Genomic DNA, 21,264 nt, shown 5'->3' on the forward strand with positions numbered 1-21,264 from the left:
TTGAAATCATACCAGACTGAAATAGTATTAGAAGAATGTAGTCCAGATTAAAACCATATGATGAAAGAGGGAAGAGTGGTAGAGAGAAAAATTACAGTAACAATATATATTTACAGATTGATAAAAGAAAGAAGTACAAAGGAATAGCAAATTCAGTTATACGCAACTAATCAGGACTTTTTTTTTTAAACAAGACTAATATTTTTCAAGAAATGCAATGAGAATTCCTGTTATATGGGCAATACAAATACAAACCAGACTAAATTAGCCAGCACCCAAATTCAGGTCCTTATAAGATTTAAGGTAATGAATTGAAAAGAAAAGTTTATAATTAGTTAATCACTCTCTGTGTGTAAATGGCTACTTCTTTAAAGAGCTTCAAAATCTTATTCTCTTAAGGGTTCTAGGAATTCCTCCTGAGATCTTATTACACAATTGATTTCCATTGTCAAGAAAATATTTGCTTACCAAAAGGATAGACTGCAGCCCAGTCCTTCAAATCATCACAAATCCCAATCTATCAGAGAATTAGCAAAGTCCTACAATAGAGTAAAGGAGAATAGGAGAACAAATTTTATGGACTCTCTAATTAAGAAATAAAAAGATTATGTAGAACTCAAATACTATATGTTACTACTGTGCTAGGTGCTTTAGTTTCGAAAAGAGTCACTCAGGATGTAATTCAAACCCATAATTCTTATTCAATCTCACCCACCTTAATTGTTGCCTAGTAAACTATATGCAGCTTTCTAAAGCCCTTAACTTAACACATCATATTATGAAATGTGGTTTGTGATGAAAGACTATTTCATTCTAAATTACATTATATGCATAACATTTCTTCAGTCTAATCTCATCAACAGTCATGTATAAATTTAAGTTCAAGAGCATTTTAACTAGAGGTAGAGGATCTGGGCTTAGATTTCCTCTTCTACTTAGTAGCTGTGTGACTGGATAAATCACTTCACCTTTCTCGGTCTCTGGAGGTTCATCTAAAAAAATAAGAGTTGGACCTTCATTCTTTTCAGAGCTCTTTGTAGATCTGAATCCATGGTACTAAAATCTAATTGTTTCTCACTTTCACTCAGTTCTGCATGATTACACTCAATAATCTCATTGAGCATAAAAAGCTCCTATAAAGGTGTTAATGTTCATAAAAGTTCAAAAATATAGTTTAAAAAACACAACCTAAAACAACATAAAGACTTGGAAAGCTGATTTTATCATAAAAAAAATGTTTCAAGGGCAACAGTTTGAAGTATAATTCAAACGAGAAGCATAACATTTTTAGAGAAATGCCAGGGCAAGTGAGCACTTCTCAAAAAGATCACATTTAGTCAGAGATTTGCGGGCATGAATCTTCAGTTTCCCCATCATGACACAACTTGCACTCACTTTAATGGTTCTCCTTTTTGACAACAAACTATGCAGGTTAAACAATTTTAGAGTCAAATAATATTTTACAAATTGAATGGTGATGCGTTTAATCTTCTATTCCCTTTTAAAAAATCACTGTCAAGGGTCATTTTTCTTGCAGTCATATTCCTAATAAGGATGTAATCCAGTATGGAAAATAAATACTCTGCGTTGAATAAAAAGAAAGCCTTCCAAAAATCAGGGAATATGAAGAGACTCATTAAATTGCCTTTCTGTCAGGATGGACCCAACAGAATTGTATAAAGCTAATGTTCAAACACTAAAGGAAGAACTTTAAACACACTAGTATGTTTCAGTTAGGAGAGACATCTAGTATGTTTGTGCTAAAGCTCCGTATGGGGGGGGTAGGAAGGGGGGTGTGTGCTGTGCTCCAAATAGAATTAATACACCAGAATCACTGCAGTCATTTTGAATACTCTGATGATAAATTTTACAAAGTATCACACACTAAATTAACCTAGAAATGTCTTTATTATGCTGAGGCCATTTGTTTTCAGGTAGCATCAGTTGCTTTTTATAAGCAAGCATCGAACATTATTTTGTGATTCAGAGTTTAAAAATTCCATGTGATCACTTCCATCAAGTAATTATGCAAATTTCAAACCTATCTCCTTATAGTAACTAACAATCTTTTTTCAAGGAGCAGTAAGAAGCATCAACCAAATTGTTAAAATCAGTGTATAGTCTTGCACCCCAAGCACCTTTATTTCACCAAGAGGTATAAAAATAGTAGCAAAAAATGAATCATGCTGATTGCTCCTTAATTTAATAGATAAATAAAGTGATCTTGCTGTAAAAGACAATAATGGCCTAGCTGTTAGGTTCCACAAATTCTAAAAACACTACTTGCACCCTTGGTTTGGAGATCAGATGTCATTACATTTTTTTTGAGAATTAGTCTTGATAATCCTGTTTTCTCATCTTCCACATTAAAAACACATTTGAGGTACACACACAGAGAATGTTCTTCTTAAAACACACACACGCCCACACACACACAACAGGAGGTCTCTTAAGGAGTCTACTGCTGAGAAGGTAAAAGCATTTTGCTCATTTTTCATTGGCTAAAACAATCCAAGCCTGCTTGGTACCCAGAGGGTATTCTCAAATAAACGTCAATCTCTGGCTGCCAGCTAAATTGATTGAAAACAGAAGGCAAACATTCCTTAAAGAATGTGTATGTTAAACTGTTGATGTCTCTCCTCCACCCCCACCCTCCCAAACCAGGGACAGACGCACACAGAGACGCTCAGACCCAAAATCAAGGATTTACTCGAAAGCAGCCAGTTCTGTTATCTGAGAGATCATGCAGTATTTGTATCAAATTCCTTTTTCCCACTGTTTTGCAGCTTTTAGAGAGGAAGTCAAAGCCACAGGGATATTGGAGAGTTTCTACGAGCTGCTCCCAGACTCACAAAGAAGCAACTTTGGTGACTTGGCTCTCGCCCATCCTGCCTCCGGAATAGTCACGTAGAGAGATATTTTGATAACAGAAGAGCGCTTCAGCTACTGTGCAAGTGTCAGAAAGCACAAAGGCAGATGCGTAATAGTCAGGACCTGGCTAGCGGGTGTAATGGGAACAGTGAGAAGTAGTGGGGTGGGTGGATTGGGGAGTGTGTGTGCATCAGTAGTCACGTTACTTTCCTTCTACCACCTCGGGTCAAGGTATGGGGATCCCTGAGCTAGAAACTATCCGAATATCCGAAAAATGTTTCTAAAGGGTCGATTTCACTTTTAGCCTGACCTCCCAATAAAAAGCCCATTTTCTGTTGTTGTCTTTTCGGGCTAGAAGCGGAGTGCTTATTTTAGTTTCCGCGAGGAGTGGGATTGGAGGGAAAAGAAGCGCACATAGCCCACTTTAGTGAAAGTGGGGGGAAATAATCTTTTCTCCCCGAGTAGGGGAAGGGGTGGGATCGGAGCCAAAGAGCACCTATCCTCCCCCCAGCCCAGGCCATGGGGGCAAACCAAGCGGGAGAGTCGGAGAGGAAGCCCGGTCCCTTTAAGGGAACCTTGGCAGACAGGAGGGGAGGGAAGGATGCGGGCTCCGGCCTCGGGCGCTGCAGATACCGCGGGGAAGAGGGCAGCGCAGCAAAGCCACAGCCATTACCTGCAGCGCTCACCATCACCACCACCTCCTCCTCCTCCTCCTCCCTCCTCCTCTCCCCTCCTCCTCCTCCCCCACCCTGCAGCCAGTTCCAGCCCCCCAAGAAGACTTCTAATTCAGAGCTTGTGTACTCCCCTTTATCCAGGAAGGGAGGGAAGGGGGCAGGAAGAGAAATGAGAGCTTTCAAAAACTAAATGAAACGTTTGCACCCCAAAAAGGTGGTGGTGGTGGGTGTAGCCCAGACAGAGGTTGGAGGGAAGAGGGCTCTGCAGGTAGGCCCAGGGGTGGATACACAAGGGACTGGACTCGCACCCCACACTGCCCGGGGGAGAGGAAACCACGCGCGGCGAGCTGCACACAAAAGGAAGACCTGGTCCCTCTAATGGAAAAAAAGAAAGAAAAAAAAGAGGAAAAAAAGAACCCCCCCCCCCCGGGGCATCATCAGCACCAGAGCCACAATGGAGCCTTTCACGGAGTTTTCGGGGGCACTGGGGAGAACGACAGAAGCCGGGGAGGAGCGCCCAGCACAAGCCAGGAGGCCTCGTACCCGGGGCCTCCCAGTGGGAGCCTGCTGGTGTGGGAAGGTGCGGACCCCCGGGGGCAGCTGGGACTGCTCGATGGGCCATCTCCGTGGGCTTGGCAGGGGGTGTTTCAGAGCGATAGACGGGGAGGGGAGAGGAGAGGAAGGGGTGATGGGGTGCTGGTGGAGCGAAAGTACAGTTGGGGTTTAAGTGCGGGATGGGGAGCGGGGTAAGTGCGCGTCCAGGTGCGAGCTGCGGCTGCTTGGCACAGATAGGGTTCCCAGAACAGACACCGCCAGCTCCTGGGCACCACCGAGATCCGGAGTGGCATCATCGCAACCCACACTCTCCGGGGCAGCCCGGCCTGCCGCCGAGCACTCCTTTCCCACTCCTCTTCTCCTCCAGCTGGCTTCTCCTACGTTTGGTGAAGGGAGCAGGGGAAGGAACCAAGAAAGAAAGGGAAGGAAAAGAAAGGAAAGGGAGGGAAAAAAGGTCTGGAGGAAGTGGCAGCCGCCGCCGGTCATAGCAGAGGAATTTGACAACCCCACCGTGGCTGGCTCTGTGTGTGAGAGAGTCTGGAACGCTCTCTCCCATGCGTGGCACGTGGGTAAAAGCCAGTTGCGCCCATAGTCCCAGCCATACCCTCCTTAGCTAATGGTAACAACCCCAAACCCTCAGATCTTACCTGAAACACTGAAGCACAAAGTCTCTCCAAGTCCTCTTCCTTTCCTCTCCCCCTTCCTATTTCTCTCCTAGAGATCTGCTCAGCTTCCTACACCAGAGAGAAATGCAATAGCTTGGCTAAGGTAGACACAACAAAGCACAGAGAAGAGTTGCTCCAGGACTTTGAAACCCCTTAAGGCAAGGATCAGGATACAATTAGCTCATACCTCCACCTCCAGTCTAAATCAATCTGCAAAATAAAACTTAAATCAAATTAACTGGTCACACGGGCTGAAAACTGATCTCCTTCCCAAATAAAGCTGTACATATATGTATTTATAAAGAGACATAAAGATACAGGGATTTTTTTTTAGATGTTTTTGGGGGCTAAAGAACCAGTCTCATTCCAGCCTCCATCTTGCTTTTTACTCCCCTCTTGCACAGAAAAGCCGATTTTAATGGTTATGATTGGTTTTGAGGTAACGTTTCTTCAGGCGATTCCTGCAAATGGATGGAGTGTTTCTTTACCAAAAGAGGGAAAAGCATCAGATGATGATAATTATAAGGATTGTGAGTTGTTTCTTATTATTTCTATTTACATCTTCCTCTTCACTTTCCCGAGTTGACCTGACATTGCCACTGCACTAAGTGCAGGCAACTTGTTGATTAATGTCACCTCCTCTGGATCAGAAGACATGTGATAATTTGGCAATAGAGCAACACATTTTTCAGTTCCCTTGGCTATATAACTACTCAAAAGAGGTGTATTAAAATAAGCACATGGAGTCTGACTTGCCCCAATCAAGTCTCAATCAGTGCCTCAGGGTGATACACAAACTCATTTCAAATGTTCAACCACGAAGAATTGTAAAAACATTGAAGGAGTTACACTGCTGTTTTTTTTTTCCAAAATAGTAAATTAAAAGAAAAAATTCATGGAAATACATTCAAGCATTTACCATTCAGTTTCCTGTAATAAATGTTCCCAGACTAACTGCACCTCCTTTCCCCTTCCCTTTTCCTACTCAATGTCTCATCTATAGGGAAGAGTTCTCTTATACTTGCATTATTTGATGAAAAAACTCAGCTTTCTGGAATACTAAGCTAAAGGGATTTGATAACTTGAAAATGTTTTGATGGATTAATGTTACTTCAGTTCTTACCTCTCCTACTCATTTTCACTTCCCTTTCTTTGAGAAGTCTTTATTCAAGATGATTGTGCTTGGGCTGTTGTTATCTTAATTTCTTTGTAGTTAGGATGGGGTGTGTTGCTCCTTTGTTGCCAAAGAAAAACATGCCATCAGAGAAATAATGACATGACTTGCACTGAACTTTGTTTTGAGTGAGGGAGTGCGGAACAGGTCACCAGCCTCACTTCTGCTCCAGAGCCATCTGAATCCAGTGACCAGATATTCATCAGCATGACTGGAGATGACCCAGGAGGAGGCAATTGGGCTTAAGTGACTTGCCCAAGGTCACACAGCTAGTGAGTGTCAAGTGTCTGAGGTGAGATTTGAACTCAGATCCTCCTGCCTCCTGCACTGGTGTTCTATCCACTGCACCACCTAGCTGCCCCAATTAGGATGGGCTATTCAGTTCATGGGTCACCTCCCATTAGTGTCCCATACTTGGAAGATATTTTTTGAAATGCTATGTTTCTGAACACTTCATAGTCCATTAATTCAAAGACTTTGCTGACATTTCTTATGAAAAAGGCCAGACTGTAAGGCCAGAGATGTTCAATAAAATCCTAAATAAAATCAGACATGTCTAGGAAATACCTGCAATTGGCAGCTTGGAATATTTTTTAAAAAATCATCCTTTGACCTTAAGGCAAGCCACTGCTCTAATACCAACAAAAAAGGAAGGTCTGATCTTACTGCTTGAAAATATAGTCAATCAGACTGGCTAATACCATGGCCTGATTATGATAGGCAGAGGAAAGGGGGGTTGTAGGGGTCTTTATTATTTAACAGGAATACTATAACATAGCTTTCTGAGTTGAAAGTAGCTACAGTTTTATAATTGACAAGCATGATATCCAAAATAATTATACACACACATACAACAAGTATATTACAGCCTGGGATTCTGAGTGCATACATGTAAACACATCCATGTGTATAAACATACACACACACACACATATATGTAATGCATGTGTATACATATGCATAGTGGGCAGCTAGGTGACCCAGGGAATACAGTAATGGGCCTAGAGTTAGGAAGACGGGAGGTTAAATCCAGCCTCAGACATGTACTAGCTGTATAATCCTGGGGAAGTCACTTACCATGTTGGCCTTAATCCACTAATGAAGGAAATGGCAAACCACTCCAGCATCTTTGCCAAGAAAATCTCATGGACAGTCTGGTCTATGAAGAACTGGACATGAGTGAACCTCTACACAATAACAACATATGTGTGCATATATGTATGTCTATACACATACTAAGTAAATGTATATGCATGTGGATAGGTATGTAAGTAGATATAGACACATACTCAGAAACCCAAGCAATAGCCTATTACTATTTACACACACTGTCTGCCCAAATGTAAACACACACAGACACATACATTCAAATTCACACGGAGAGCCTAACTCTATATCATGATCTCCAATTGAGTAAGTCCATAAATTCTGAGTTTAGGTTTAATTAAAAGTTGACCTTTCCCGTCACTGATAGATAAGATATAGAAAGTATAAAAATGTGTAAGGAGAAAAGTATCCAAAATGGAATACCTCAAATCAATTGTAAATTTTCATTTTCATTTGGAATAATAAAATATGATAGCCATATTAATACAAGATATGACTAAAAGTAGTGTGACATTTTAAAACTAACAATATAGAATTTAGACTTTATATCCAAATGAGTGTTTGAGCTTTCTTCAAAAATAAAAGCCACGTTGAAAACTATACCCTTTTCTCAATGTTGACCAAAATATTTTTGTCTAAAGATCGTTCTATTTAATTAAACACAGACGCACACACACACACACACACACACACACACACAAAATCCATACTCTTTAGTGGTAGTGGTTCTCCATACTTTCACAATTTAATATTTATAAACAATTGAAATTATTCAGAACCAATTTCTGTGAATAAGGTTGGTAATCAAGTTGGGAGATATCTGTTATTGCTCAAAATAATGAGGAATAATTATAAAAGATGCAGGCATTTATTAAGTACCTACTATATGCCAGGCACTTTATACTTACTTCATTTGATCATCACAACAATCCTGTAAGGTGGATACTATTAATATCCCCATTTTACAGATGATGAAACTGAGGCAGAGGTTAAATGTTTTGCCCAAGGTCAAAGAAGTCCGAGGCTTGGATCTGAACTCAGGTGTTCCTGACTCCAGACCTAGGACTCTATCTTCTAGGCCACCTAGCAGCCAGTTTTTACTTAAGAAGTAACGAGAGGAATTTTCTCATCTTATTTATTAGTAGCCCTTGAAGGAATTCTCAGAAGAGAAGTTCTAAAATGGAATTTATCGTAATCTGAGAAGAGTATAGCCTCCCAGTGTGGGAACTTTGAAGGGAACAATGCTCATTTGACTGTATATGTTCTGAGAGGTTTGTTTAATATAAGCACATGCAGACCTGCCCTACAACTGTTACTTTTACGTTCTTGCCGTCCCTTGTATAAACAATGCTTTCATTTTCTTTTAAAAGAACATCACTTTAAAATGATCTCTCTCTTTTCAAAAGAAATCGCTGTTTTTTATCAGTCTGTGGCTGATTTGTTGGGGTTCCTCATGGCAGATAGGCTGCAGGATAAGTCCTGATGTTATTGAAATAATGATCTTGGATCTCCCTCGTTTCAGTGGGTCCATAAGTTTAGGTATGTGGGACTGTAGAGGGCAAACCTGGCCTGGACTAGAGTACAATAGTGAAAAGAATGGTTTTTAAATACCTGGATTTTGCTCAATACAATCGTATAGAGATGAGCTTTAAACCCTTCAAATAAAAAAATAATGCAACTTATTTAAAATTAGGAATTATGAATGCTACTTCAAAGTATGGCATCCTTCAGCCTGGGATGAACACCATAGGCCATCTACTAGCAATTTCTAAAATTAAAACTTTCATCAGCATAAATTTTTTTTTCATATTGCAGAAAGCTTAAAAAGCCCATTTGTGGATGTGATCTAAGTAATATCTGTGTATAACAATCTACTCTTTTCTTGGGCTCTTGCTGTGTCCCTTCTCCCATCAGTGAAGGAACCCACAGAGCATGTATGTGAAATATAGTGCAGTATTCTTTTTCTAATAAATAAATGAACTAATATACCAGTAGCCAGGTATTCATTAGCAATGTGAAAGACTGAGAAAGGACAACTTCAGGAAGGAAACGTAGCTTGTAATCTTTTAAGATCATAATGAAAATAAAACCAAGAACTGATTTTTAAAGGCATGAAAGCTATTTTTAGAGTATTTAGACAATGAAGATGAACAGAAGTTTAAATGGTGATGATTGTGGAAGAGAGACTAAAGAGATGTTCTTTAAAAAGGGCAGAGACTCAGCTGCACTGTGAACTCTAAGACAGCTCATTTGGTAGCACTATTATCACTGAGGCCTCAAAGCACAGGTTTACACTGAATGTCAACATTTTGTCTCTGGATAACAGTGCAGTATATTACTGGTGGCAATGTTAGATGATGTGTACATTAACCTCTAGAGATGGAATGTGAAATTGAGTAGCCCTCGATTGTGGGACTGAGGTGCTCAGGTCCAAGTTAAAGATTCCATTTCACTTTCTGTTAAAGAAGTGCTTAGGTTTAGCCTTCTCGATTCGCTGCTACATGCTTATTTGCTAAGTCAATCAACTCTTTCTGGTCACTGAAGTACAGATAATTGCTTTTTAAGGTTTTGAAAATGATTTTTGTTTTTGTTTTGCTCTCTCTCCTCTCTGTCTGCCTTTGTCTAGCTCATAACAAAGGAAAACAGTTTAGGACTGACAGCTACGCAGCAGTCCCTACCAGCAGTTTTCCACCTCTCTGCTGAGGGGAGTGAAATGTGTGTTTGACCACTAGTTTTCTGGAACCAAGGTCAGACTTGTAATTTAGTGCTGTTTTTATTTACATCAGGACACCGATTAGGTTCTGCAATTTACAATACTGAGGAATGCCCACGGAAATCAGATCCACTGGAATCTATTCTCCTATTGTGGTTTCTTTGCTCTGCATCAGCTCATCCAAGTCTTCCCATACTTCTCTGAGGTCCTCATCCTTGTGGGTTGTTGTGGCAGTCATACACCACAACTTCTTCAGATATTCCCCAGTCAATGGACACCCACTTTGTTTCTTTTTTTTTTTTTTTGGCTAAGGAGTTCTCCTATGAATATTTTTATGTTAATGGAACCTAGGAAGTTCAACCACAATACCTTTGGACTTGGAGGCAATTTTAACTTGTGAGACACAACAAAACAGAAAGGCAAACTGAGCTACTTTATTTTTACTTTTAAAGTCTTTTGCAGGCAAATCACCTGGTTTTTATCAGCTTACTTGAGGCCCTGCATAATGCAGTGGAATGTGAACATTTCTTTCCCTGCACTTGAAAAAGAAGATTAATGAACTCAAAAATCTGCTGCTTCATTCCTGAATTTTTACTCAGACTTTCACCTGTTTATAATTAGCTTCTGAGAAACCACACTAGTTTTCTATATTATTGTCAAAGTTAACAGGTTACAACATCACTGCTTTTTAAAAAGGAAAAGCTAATGGTAATAGTTTGAAAGTTTCTATCCGCTGAGGGCAAGACTTTTGACAACAGTAATTCTGATGGTTAACAATGTGACCCTTGTGTGGCTCTTATTGAATTAATCTTATAGTCCTTTCAAAGTTTTCCAGAAAGTTATGCAACTTTTATAAATATGATAATTTCAAATGAGAAAAAAATAACATAGACGTTAAATGAATATTATCTAACAATTGTATCTCTTGGACCATAACTAAAGGCCCTTTTTTAAAAGAGAGAAACAAGGAAATCGAAAGAGGCTAAGTAGGAATCTATCTATTTATCTATTCACCAACCCATTTTTCTATCCATCTATTTATCTGACTGTTTCTTCCTGTCCATCCATCCAGTAGTCCATCAATCTATCTATTTGTGTAGTTGGATACCTAGACTTTCCCTGTAGGCAAGGAAAGATGCTATGATCTGGCAGTATGGACTGAATACTTCTTATAATAGGATGGAGCACACCTATCCACATTTATTCTATTGGAAAACGCTTATTAAGTGTCTAAAATAAAAATTAGCACCCATACCATACAAATTATTCTCAAAAATTGAGAAAGAAAGCACCGTACAAGAATCCTATTATGAGACAAACGGACTCCTAATACATAATCCATGGAAGGATAAAACACACATGAATTAGATGCTGATATCACTCATGAAAATTGATTCAAAAATTTAGATAAAATCCTGTGAAACAAACTGCAGTCAATCACCAAAGAAATCATTCATTATGACCAAGTTGGATTTATACCAGGGATGCAAGGATGGATAAACATCAGGAAGACACTCAAAACACTTCATCATAGCCAAAATAAAAATAACCTAACCCACAAGATTATCTCACTACACAAAGAAAAAACCTCTAACAAATTACGAGACTCATGTATTTCTATAAACCCTATAGAACAGAGGCAAGGAAGGATATTTTTTAAATACCGTAAAAAGGGTCTAAAACCAAAAGCAATGATGATATGCAATGCAGACACACCAGAACCTTTGCAAAAAGGATGGGACTAAAACAAGGATGCCCACCCTCTCCTCTGTGCTGTTTGATATGGTTGTGGAATTGTTAGCAACAGCAAGAAGACAAGGAAAGGAAATTGAAAGCCTGCTCTGTTATATACTACTTGTCATAATGCTTCCCGGAAGATGGGGGGGAATTGGGTTAAACCTTGATTGTGTAAAAAACTTAAGACTTGAGTGAAGTTTTATTTAAAAAGGAGTTTGAGGGCCCTTATCAGAGGAACAACACAAGTACTTGTTCTCAAAACTTTCAGTACCTTGAATGAGACATTGCATGTCCTTGGAACTAAGAATTATTTGATTGTCATACTGGGGTCTATGAAAATAGGCAGAAATACCAAGACATGGGCCTATTACTAGCACACTTGGAAAGACTTTTAGTGTTCATTCAATCATACACCCACATTGTCTGTTTGCAGGCATGGGCTGTCTTCACACTTTTGACAGGTTAGTGGCAGCTGGGTGAGTCAGTGAACAAAACCCTGGGAATGGGGTCAGATTAGACCTCACACACTTTCAGGCTGTGTGGCCCTGGGTGACTTAACTCATCCTTTGCCTCCATGACCTCCAATAAAATTAATGGGGATAATAACAGCATCTATCTCCCTTGGTGGTTGTGAGGATCAAATGACATGACTGATTAGCATGGTGCCAGGCACACGGTAGCTACTATAGAAGATGATGATGAGAGAGGGGCAATATTTTCACATCCTCCCATGGTGTAAGTGTATTTTTAGGCCCAGGTTTAAACAGGTGAAGTCAAGCAAATTGATTATCAACTCATGAACCTAAGAGTGATAGTAATAAGGAGACCATGTCTCAAATATGCTATCTTTACAATATGTTGAATAGTATTGAACAGGCAACAAAATATATTTCTCAGGTTGTGAATTCACTTCCATCAAAGAGATAGACACCTTTGCTCAATAAGTATTCACATCAACACAAGGATAATTAAAGATTATAAGAACCTTCAAATTTAAAGCATTTAACTGGGAGTCATTTCTTAGAAAAAGACTGGAATAGCATTGCATGATAAAGTCTGTCTTTCTTAAATTCTTCAGCATTAGGAATTGTGAAAATGAATTAAGTTATTGAAACAAGTTCAACCTGAAATTCTAGAACAAGTGGTGTTGGTTTGAATATTTCTTCAAAAGACCAGGTCTATAGTGACATCGTTTCATCATCACGATGACAGAGTAAGACTGATTTGACTCTAATCTACAAAGACAAAGGCTCCTGGCAATTTATCTATCTGTGATTGGAGAGGCAGTGTAGTTCATCAGTGCTCAACAGCTGAGGCACTCCTCTCCCCCATGATAATTCCAGCTGAGTGGTTACCTTCCTCAGGTGGAAAGAGTTTTTGTACTGAAAGTGCACCAACCCTCCCACAGCTAAAGTGTAGACCAAGACTGAACACAGCACAACACAAAATGAGTTGTCTCCTTTCTCTCTTGTCAAAGAAATAGGGCATCTTGTTCATGGTGCCCCCTCATCAACTGCTCCTGCTTCTTCTTGCCCACATCTCAAACCCAAGTCCAAACTAGAATCTGGGGTGTTAGGGAAAGTAGCCGTGGTGGAAAGGAATTGGCTCCGGGCTGGAGCCAGAGGACTGGGTTTCAGGGCTGGTCTGACTAGGGCTTGCTCAACTGGGCAAGGCATTTAACTTTCTTGGACCTCAGCTTCTCATTTGCGAAATCGAGGGGCGGAAAGGAAGAAGTAGACTACATGTACTCCCCTACAGTTGTGAATCTATGGTCCAGTGGGAGGGCCCCAGGTTGAGATAGCAGGGAAAGGATTGGAAACTAGGTCTTCTTACAGCAAGTCCATTGCCACACACTGCCTTTTCATGCAGGTAAAGGGCTGCAGAAACCCAAGATCAGATCTACCTAAGGGAGGGAGGGTGAGGGTCTTAGATTCCTGGGGGTTTTGATTTTGACCGCTCAGCCCAGTCACCTTGCTGGTTGCTACTCTCCGGATGCAAGTCCAATCCATAGTTACCTTGAACAGCAACTGAAGGAACCCTGAAAACAGGGGGAGAGAACATAATAAAGCCTACTTCCCATAGCTCCATGTCCTGAGGAGGTGAGCCACTGGGAACTTTAAACTCACCTTCAGAAAGGGAGACCTCTGGAGAATTCCAAATAGATCCTGACCCTCCCACTAGTTCCAACTCCATTGCCACCTACCTGTACCCAGATAGGGAAAGGTTTCATGTGATCTGGAGCCTAGGAGAATGTCACAATTCCAGGAGGCTGGGGAATGGACTAAAAAGGGGAAAGAAGGGAGGGGGAGGAAGAGGGAGGAGAAGGAGGAAGATGAATGGAAGGGGGAAGTGGGAATTGGAGAAGGGTACATGGAAGAGAAGGGACAAGAGGGCAAAAAGATATAGGGAAGAGAAGGAATAGGTGGAGGGAAAAGAGGAGAAAAGGAGTGATAATGGGGGAAATAAAGGCAGATGGGAGGAAGGAGGAGGGATGAAGTAAGAGAAAGAGGAGAGGGAATAGAAATAGAGTGAGGGAAGGGAGATAGGAGGGGGCGAGGAGTCAGACTATCACATCCCCAGGCTCCAGGCCCAGACTTCTCACTCACCAGCTTCACAGTACCTGGGGTAGAAGGGCACCTGTCTCACCCATTCATTCTCTTTCTCCTGGTTCTGGCTCCTCTCTGCCCCCACTCTGCAGAGCATGCACCCTGCAGTGGCTTTCAGTGCAGTCACTCATTCATCTTCCAATCAGCACCACTCCTCCTCCCCCATCCAGGACACAGGAGGAGAAGGACACAGAACTAGAGACACTGGCAGCGTCTCCTAGACAACCAGAGAAGATAGATGACTCTGTAAATGAATGGAAAGGGCTGGAGACAGAAAGACTGAAGATGATTGTATCAGTAACAGCTTGCACTGATGGAACCCCAAGGCTGGCAAACTATCCTTTCCATACCTGATACCACAGGACGCTCACAACCGCCCTCTTCAGTAGGAACTCCTGGTATGGTTACCTGTCTCATTTCCCAGAAGAGAAAACTGAGGCTCAGAGGCCTACCTGGGATCTCATGACTAGTAAACCCTGGAGCTGAGATGTGAGCCTAATTCTTCCTGCCTCTGACAAGGTCAGCACTCAGAAAGCAGGGAGAAGGGATTTGGACCAAGCCAAGGTGTGAGAACCCATCTGGCACAGGTAGAGGGATTTGCTGAGGTGAGGAGTCATGAGACAAGCAGGAGAGGGGGAGAAAATCACTGTAGTTAATGAGAAATTTTGAGGAGTGGAGAAAGAGAATCAAGGAAAGTGCAGTTAGATGCCCTCAATCCCCTTAGTGAAGGAGGGGGCTATAACTACAAGTGACAGTCTGTGTAGGGTGTCCCATGCCTTGGTTGAGGGCTTGAGGAGACAGGGAAAGATTTGGAACAATCATCAGGGGAAATGACACCTATTCAGACCTCCCCACAATTTGATTGCTTTCTGTCTCTTCAGGCATCGCTTAAATAGTCACTGTATACTGTACACGTACCCAATAACTTGGTCAAACTCTACCAGTGTGTATTTGATTTTAGATTCCCTTCCCTCTTCTACAATTTAGGAAGCACATACAAAGAGAGATCTCCATGATTTGTCAAAGCACATAATATTACACTGAAACAAAAAAATGAGTGTCATTCAGGCAAGCAATTTATTCAGCAAGGCCCTTAGTTGCAGAGACAAATTGGGTCCAAGGCTCTCTGTAGCATAAGAGGGCCTGAACCCTCTTTTCTATGGGGCTAATATACAATTTGGAGAGTGAAAAACAGGATTAACGATTATGCTTCCTGGTTTCTTATTGGTACAGGAATTCTGGAGACACTCAGGTGAAGGGTAGAGTGGTATTCTTCTGGTGGGGTGACAGTAAGGAGGGGGAGTAAACTTGTGCCATCTCCAAAATCAGGTGACTTACATGGAGTTGAAACTTAACTTCAGAAAATGGTGTTTAAAAAACAAAATGTGGCTACTTATGCTATTTTTAACGTAACAATACAGGGAAGACTTGGCAGGGCCGTGACTTAGGACCAAGTATGATGTGTACAAGTCCAGACTCTTCCCTTTTCCTTGGACTGTCTCTTGTTAACAGAGAGAGAAGAGAGCCTGAGACTCAGTTTCTTCATCTGTAAAATACAGTAGGTCAGAATGCCAGAAATTCCTACCTGACAGGGTGGTTGTGGGGTTTCCATGAGATCAAGTATGAAAAGGACAACTTTACCAACCTTTTGACTTCCATAAATGTCAAGCTCTAGAGTTATTATCACCTTCAGTCTTTCATTGGCTTGACTAGTCTCAAATGTCCCCTGTTCTTAAAAAAAGCTTTTCCTTCTACCCCGAACAAGCCAAAATTGTGAAAATCTTGTTCATACCTGAGGCCTTTATGTAGACAATAACGAGAATCTCCTCATGTCCTTGCAATCTGGGTCCCATTCCCATGACCCTAATCAAAGTGCTCTCTCCCCCATCTATAACTTCCAACTAAACAAAAGCAATGACCTTCTTTTCTTTCTTTTGCTGGAAATAAATAAATAAATAAAGTAATTACCTAATTAATTTTAAATATTCACTTCCATAAGTTTTAAATTTTCTCTGCCAGGGGCAGAGCCAAGATGGCAGAGCAGATAGACACACATATGCTAGCTCCGAACCCACTACCCATAAAATATCTGTAAAAAAGATCTTCCAACAAATTCTGGAGCAGCAGAAGCCACAAAACAACAGTGCAGATGAGATTTCTATTCGAGAGCCTGAAAACCTCTCACAAAAGGTCCTCGCCCTGCAGACCCGGAGCCCAGCCCTGCCTTGCCCACGTGGCGCCTAAGGGAGAGGATCCAAGCAGGGAGCAAATGGGAGCAGGCTTCAGGGACGGGATCTCCAGTGGCCGCGCGGGTCCCTCCACCCACAGGTGACAAGGGTAGGTGAGAGGGTCTCTTTGGAGGGTCGAGAGGGGAGTGGGGTGCCCCCATAACTGAGGCCCCCTCGGGAGGCAGTAGCTGATGCAGTGGTAGACCAGGGCTCCCCAAGCAGGCAGGAGCCTGGATCCATTGTTGAAGGTCTCCGCATAAACCCCCTGAGGGAACTGAACCCGTGAGGCAGCCCTGCCCCAACCTGAGCACCTGAACTTGATCTCACACTGAATAGCAGCCCTGCTCCCACCAAAGTCCTGAGGTTGGGAAGCAGCATTTGAATCTCAGACCCCAAGTGCTGGCTGGGAGGATCTGGAGGCCAAGTGGGTGTGAAGAGAATATTCAGAAGTCAAGTCACTGGCTAGGAAAATGCCCAGAAAAGGGAAAAAAAATAAGACGATATAAGGCTACTTTCTTGGTGAACAGATATTTCCTCCCTTCCTTTCTGATGAGGAAGAACAATGCTTACCATCAGGGAAAGACACAGAAGTCAAGGCTTCTGTATCCCAGCCCACTCAATGGGCTCAGGCCATGGAAGAGCTCAAAAAGGATTTTGAAAATCAAGTTAGAGAGGTGGAGGAAAAACTGGGAAGACAAATAAGAGACATGAAAGCAAAGCATGAAAAACAATTAAACACCCCGCTAAAGGAGACCCAAAAAATTCTGAAGAAAATTACACCTTGAAAAATAGGCTAACTCAATTGGCAAAAGAGGTTCAAAAAGCCAATGAGGAGAAGAATGCTGTCCAAAGCAGAATTAGCCAAATGGAAAAAGAGATTCAAAAGCTCACTGAAGAAAATAGTTCTTTCAAAATTAGAATGGAACAGATGGAGGCTAATAACTTTAGGAGAAACCAAGAAATCACAAAACAAAACCAAAACAATGAAAAAATGGAAGATAATGTGAAACATCTCATTGGAAAAACAACTGACCTGGAAAATAGATCCAGGAGAGACAATTTAAAAATTATGGGCTTACCTGAAAGCCATGATCAAAAAAGGAGCCTAGACATCATCTTTCATGAAATTATCAAGGAAAACTGCCATGAGATTCTAGAACCAGAGGGCAAAATAAGTATTCAAGGAATCCACAGAACACCGCCTGAAAGAGATCCAAAAAGAGAAACTCCTAGGAACATTGTGCCCAAATTTCAGAGTTCGCAGGTCAAGGAGAAAATATTGCAAGCATCTAGCAAGAAACGATTCAAGTATTGTGGAAGTACAATCAAGATAGCACAAGATGTAGCAGCTTCTACATTAAGGGACTGAAGGGCGTGAAATAGGATATTACAGAAGTCAAAGGAACTAGGACTAAAACCAAGAATCACCTACTCAGCAACACAGTATAATACTTCAGGGGAAAAATTGGTGTTTCAATGAAATAGAGGACTTTCAAGCATTCTTGATGAAAAGACCAGAGCTGAAAAGAAAGTTTGACTTTCAAACACAAGAATGAAGAGAAGCATTAAAAGGTAAACAGCAAAGAGAAGTCAGAAGGGATTTATAAAAGTTGAACTGTTTTCATTCCTACATGGAAAGACAATATTTGTAACTTGAAACCATTCAGTATCTGGGTACTGAGTGGGATTACACACACACACACACGCACATGCACACACACATAGAGACAGAGTGCACAGAGTGAATGGAATAAGATGGTATCATATCTTAAAAAAATGAAATCAAGCAGTGAGAGAGAAATATATTGGGAGGAGAAAGGGAGAAATGGAATGGGGCAAATTATCTCTCATAAAAGAGGCAAGCAAAAGACTTATTAGTGGAGGGATAAAGAGGGGAGGTGAGAGAAAAACATGAAGTTTACTCTCATCACATTCCACTAAAGGAAGGAATAAAATGCACGCTCATTTTGGTATGAAAACCTATCTTACAATACAGGAAAATGGGGGATAAGGGGATAAGCAGGGTCGGGGGGGACTATGAAAGGGAGGGCATGGGAAGGAGGGAGCAATCTGAGGTCGACACTCATGGGGAGGGACAGGATCAAAAGACAGAATACAAGTAATGGGGGGACAGGATAGGATGGAGGGAAATATAGTTAGTCTTATACAACACGACTATTATGGAAGTCATTTGCAAAACTACACAGATTTGGCCTATATTGAATTGCTTGCCTTCCAGAGGGAGGGGGTTGGGTGGGAGGGAGGAAAAGAAGTTGAAACTCAAAGTTTTAGGAACAACGGTCGAGTACTGTTCTTGCCACTAGGAAATAAGAAATACAGGCAAAGGGGTATAGAAAGTTATTTGGCCCTATGGGACAAAAGAGAAGATGGAGACAAGGGCAGAGAGGGATGATAGAAGAGAGACGAGATTGGTGATAGGGGCAATTAGAACGCTCGGTATTTTGGGGTGGGGGAGGGGACAAAAGGGGAGAAAAAGGGGAACCCAAAATTTTTTTAAAATGAATGTTAAAAGTTAAATAAATAAATAAATAATTTAAAAATATAAATAAATTCTCTCTACCTTCCTTCCCTTCCCAACATGGTGTGTAATCAGAAGTAGGCTCTACATTCTAATTAAATATATTTATTTATATATACATTTTAATATATATTCTAATAAGTTTTATATACATTCTCATTAAACATATTTTCACATTAGTCATGTTGTACAGAAGAATAAGAACTAATGGGAGGAACTACAAGAAAGAAAAAGATAAAAAGAAGAGATCGAATAGTATGCTTCAATCTGCATTCAGGCTCCATATTTCTTTGTCTCGATGTGGATGGCATTTCTCATCAGGAGTCTTTGGATTTGTTGTGCGTCCTTGTGTTCACGAGAAGAGCTAAGTCAATCAAAGACAGTCATCGAACAATGTGGCTATCACTGTGTACAACATTCTCCTCGTTCTGCTCCCTTCACTCAGCATCAATTCATATAAGTCTTTCCAGGTTTTTCTGAAGTCCGCATGCTCATCATCACTAATAGCACAGCAGTATTCAGTTACATTCATATGCCACAGATTTTTCAGCCACAATCCAAAAGATGGGGATCTCTCAATGTCCAGTTCTTGGACACCACAAAAAAGAGCTGCCATCAGTATTTTTGTACATTTGAGTCCTTTTCCCATTTTTATGATCTCTTTGGGATACAATCCTAGATGTGGTATTTCTGGGTCAAAGCATATACCCATTTTTATAGCCTTTGGGGCATAGTTCCAAATTGCTCTCCAGAGTGGTTGAATCAGTTCGTAACTCCACCAACAATGCATTAGCTTTACAATTTTCCCACATCTTCTCCAACATTTATTAATTTTCCTGTTTTCTCATATTAGCCAATCTGACAAGAGTAATGTGGTATCTCAAAGATGTTTTGTTTTACATCTGTCTAATCAAGTGATTTAGATCATTACCTTCTTTTCTTCTTTCAGATTTCAACAAATATATATAAAGTGCCCACCGTATGCCAGTAATCAAGTCACTTTGCTTCAGTCTCTCTCCCATCCCATCAACATTCTCCCAAGGTCAATTTTCTATTAAATGCCCTCACTACTTCAATAGTTTCCTGATAACAGAATTTTCTGTCTCATTCTCTGTCTCCTCCAATCTATCCTTCACATTAGTGCAAGAATTAGGATTATGGTTAGGCATTCTTTGGATTGTGGCAGTGCTCTGCTCCAAGACACGCAATGGTGACCTATTGCCTACTGAGTGACGATCCAACCTTTCTTCTAAACATTGGAGCCCTACAAAATATGGTCCTTCTCATCTCCATCTCAAACAAAACAGCCTACACTATGTTCCAAGAAGATGAAAATACTGGGCAGTACATTTTCTAGGTCTCACCAAGTCTGGTCTTGGAATGACATGCCATTTGTCAAATTTCTATTCATTTTTTAAAGCCCAAAGAGAATTCTATCTTTTCCAAAATCTTTCCCTGAATGCTGGCAGTGATGAGAGACAGAGACAGACAGAGAGAGAGGTTTGTTCAGAATGGAGGGCTTCCTTCTTTGTTGAAGGAAAATGAAAAAAGTGGTCACCAAAGGTGAATCCCAAATTCACTACCTAGTACAATGACTACAGGAGTAGCCTCACTTACTATCTGACTTTGAGTCCTAGAGTATTTCAAAATAGGTCGAAGTAAAGATTTTGATAAATTTTGTGTACCTAGACAAATATTCACCTCCGAGTCTGATTTAACACTGATAAAATCTCAGTCATACTTGTGATATTTCTTTGATAATTTTCCTTCAGATGAAGAAATAATATTAAAATGATCAGCCATTCTCCTTGCTTTATTCTTCCAAGACTTGTTTTCGTAGATGGGCAAGAGGAACATCATAGAAAGGAATCAGCTCAATATCATCTACACTGTGTTTGGTGCCTAATACTGTATCAGATAACCTTGATAGCCATAAAAATGTAACTGGCAATTTTAAGGTGAGTTATTTAGTCTGAATTCATATTGACTGGAGGATTTCATAAATTACTTCACTTCATGCTTGGCACATTTGTAGGCGTTAGGGAAGGTGTTCCTCCCTCTTACGGGAGCACTAATCCTGGCCTCCCCTGACCAGAGCCAGGGGACCTTTGGTCCTCAGCCCCAGGACCCCTCCTTTCAGAGTGTCTTGACACCCAATCCCCACCCCCCCTTCCCACCCTCCTCTCCTCAGAATCCTTGAAGACTACAGCCACCAAGCTGCTACCAGGCTGGGGGGGCGGGGCGAGCAGTCAAGCTGGGAGGTGGGTGAAGGGTGAGAAAACAAGTGGTCTAGCCGACGGGGTGCTTGGGGGGCTTCTGTTTGGACCCCACTTCCAACATCGAATTTCCTCCAGACGCTATCCCTGACAGTTTTCTCCCCAGTCCAAGGATAGGA

This window comes from Notamacropus eugenii, chromosome X (genome assembly GCF_028372415.1).
Source record: "Notamacropus eugenii isolate mMacEug1 chromosome X, mMacEug1.pri_v2, whole genome shotgun sequence".
Classification (NCBI taxonomy): domain Eukaryota; kingdom Metazoa; phylum Chordata; class Mammalia; order Diprotodontia; family Macropodidae; genus Notamacropus; species Notamacropus eugenii.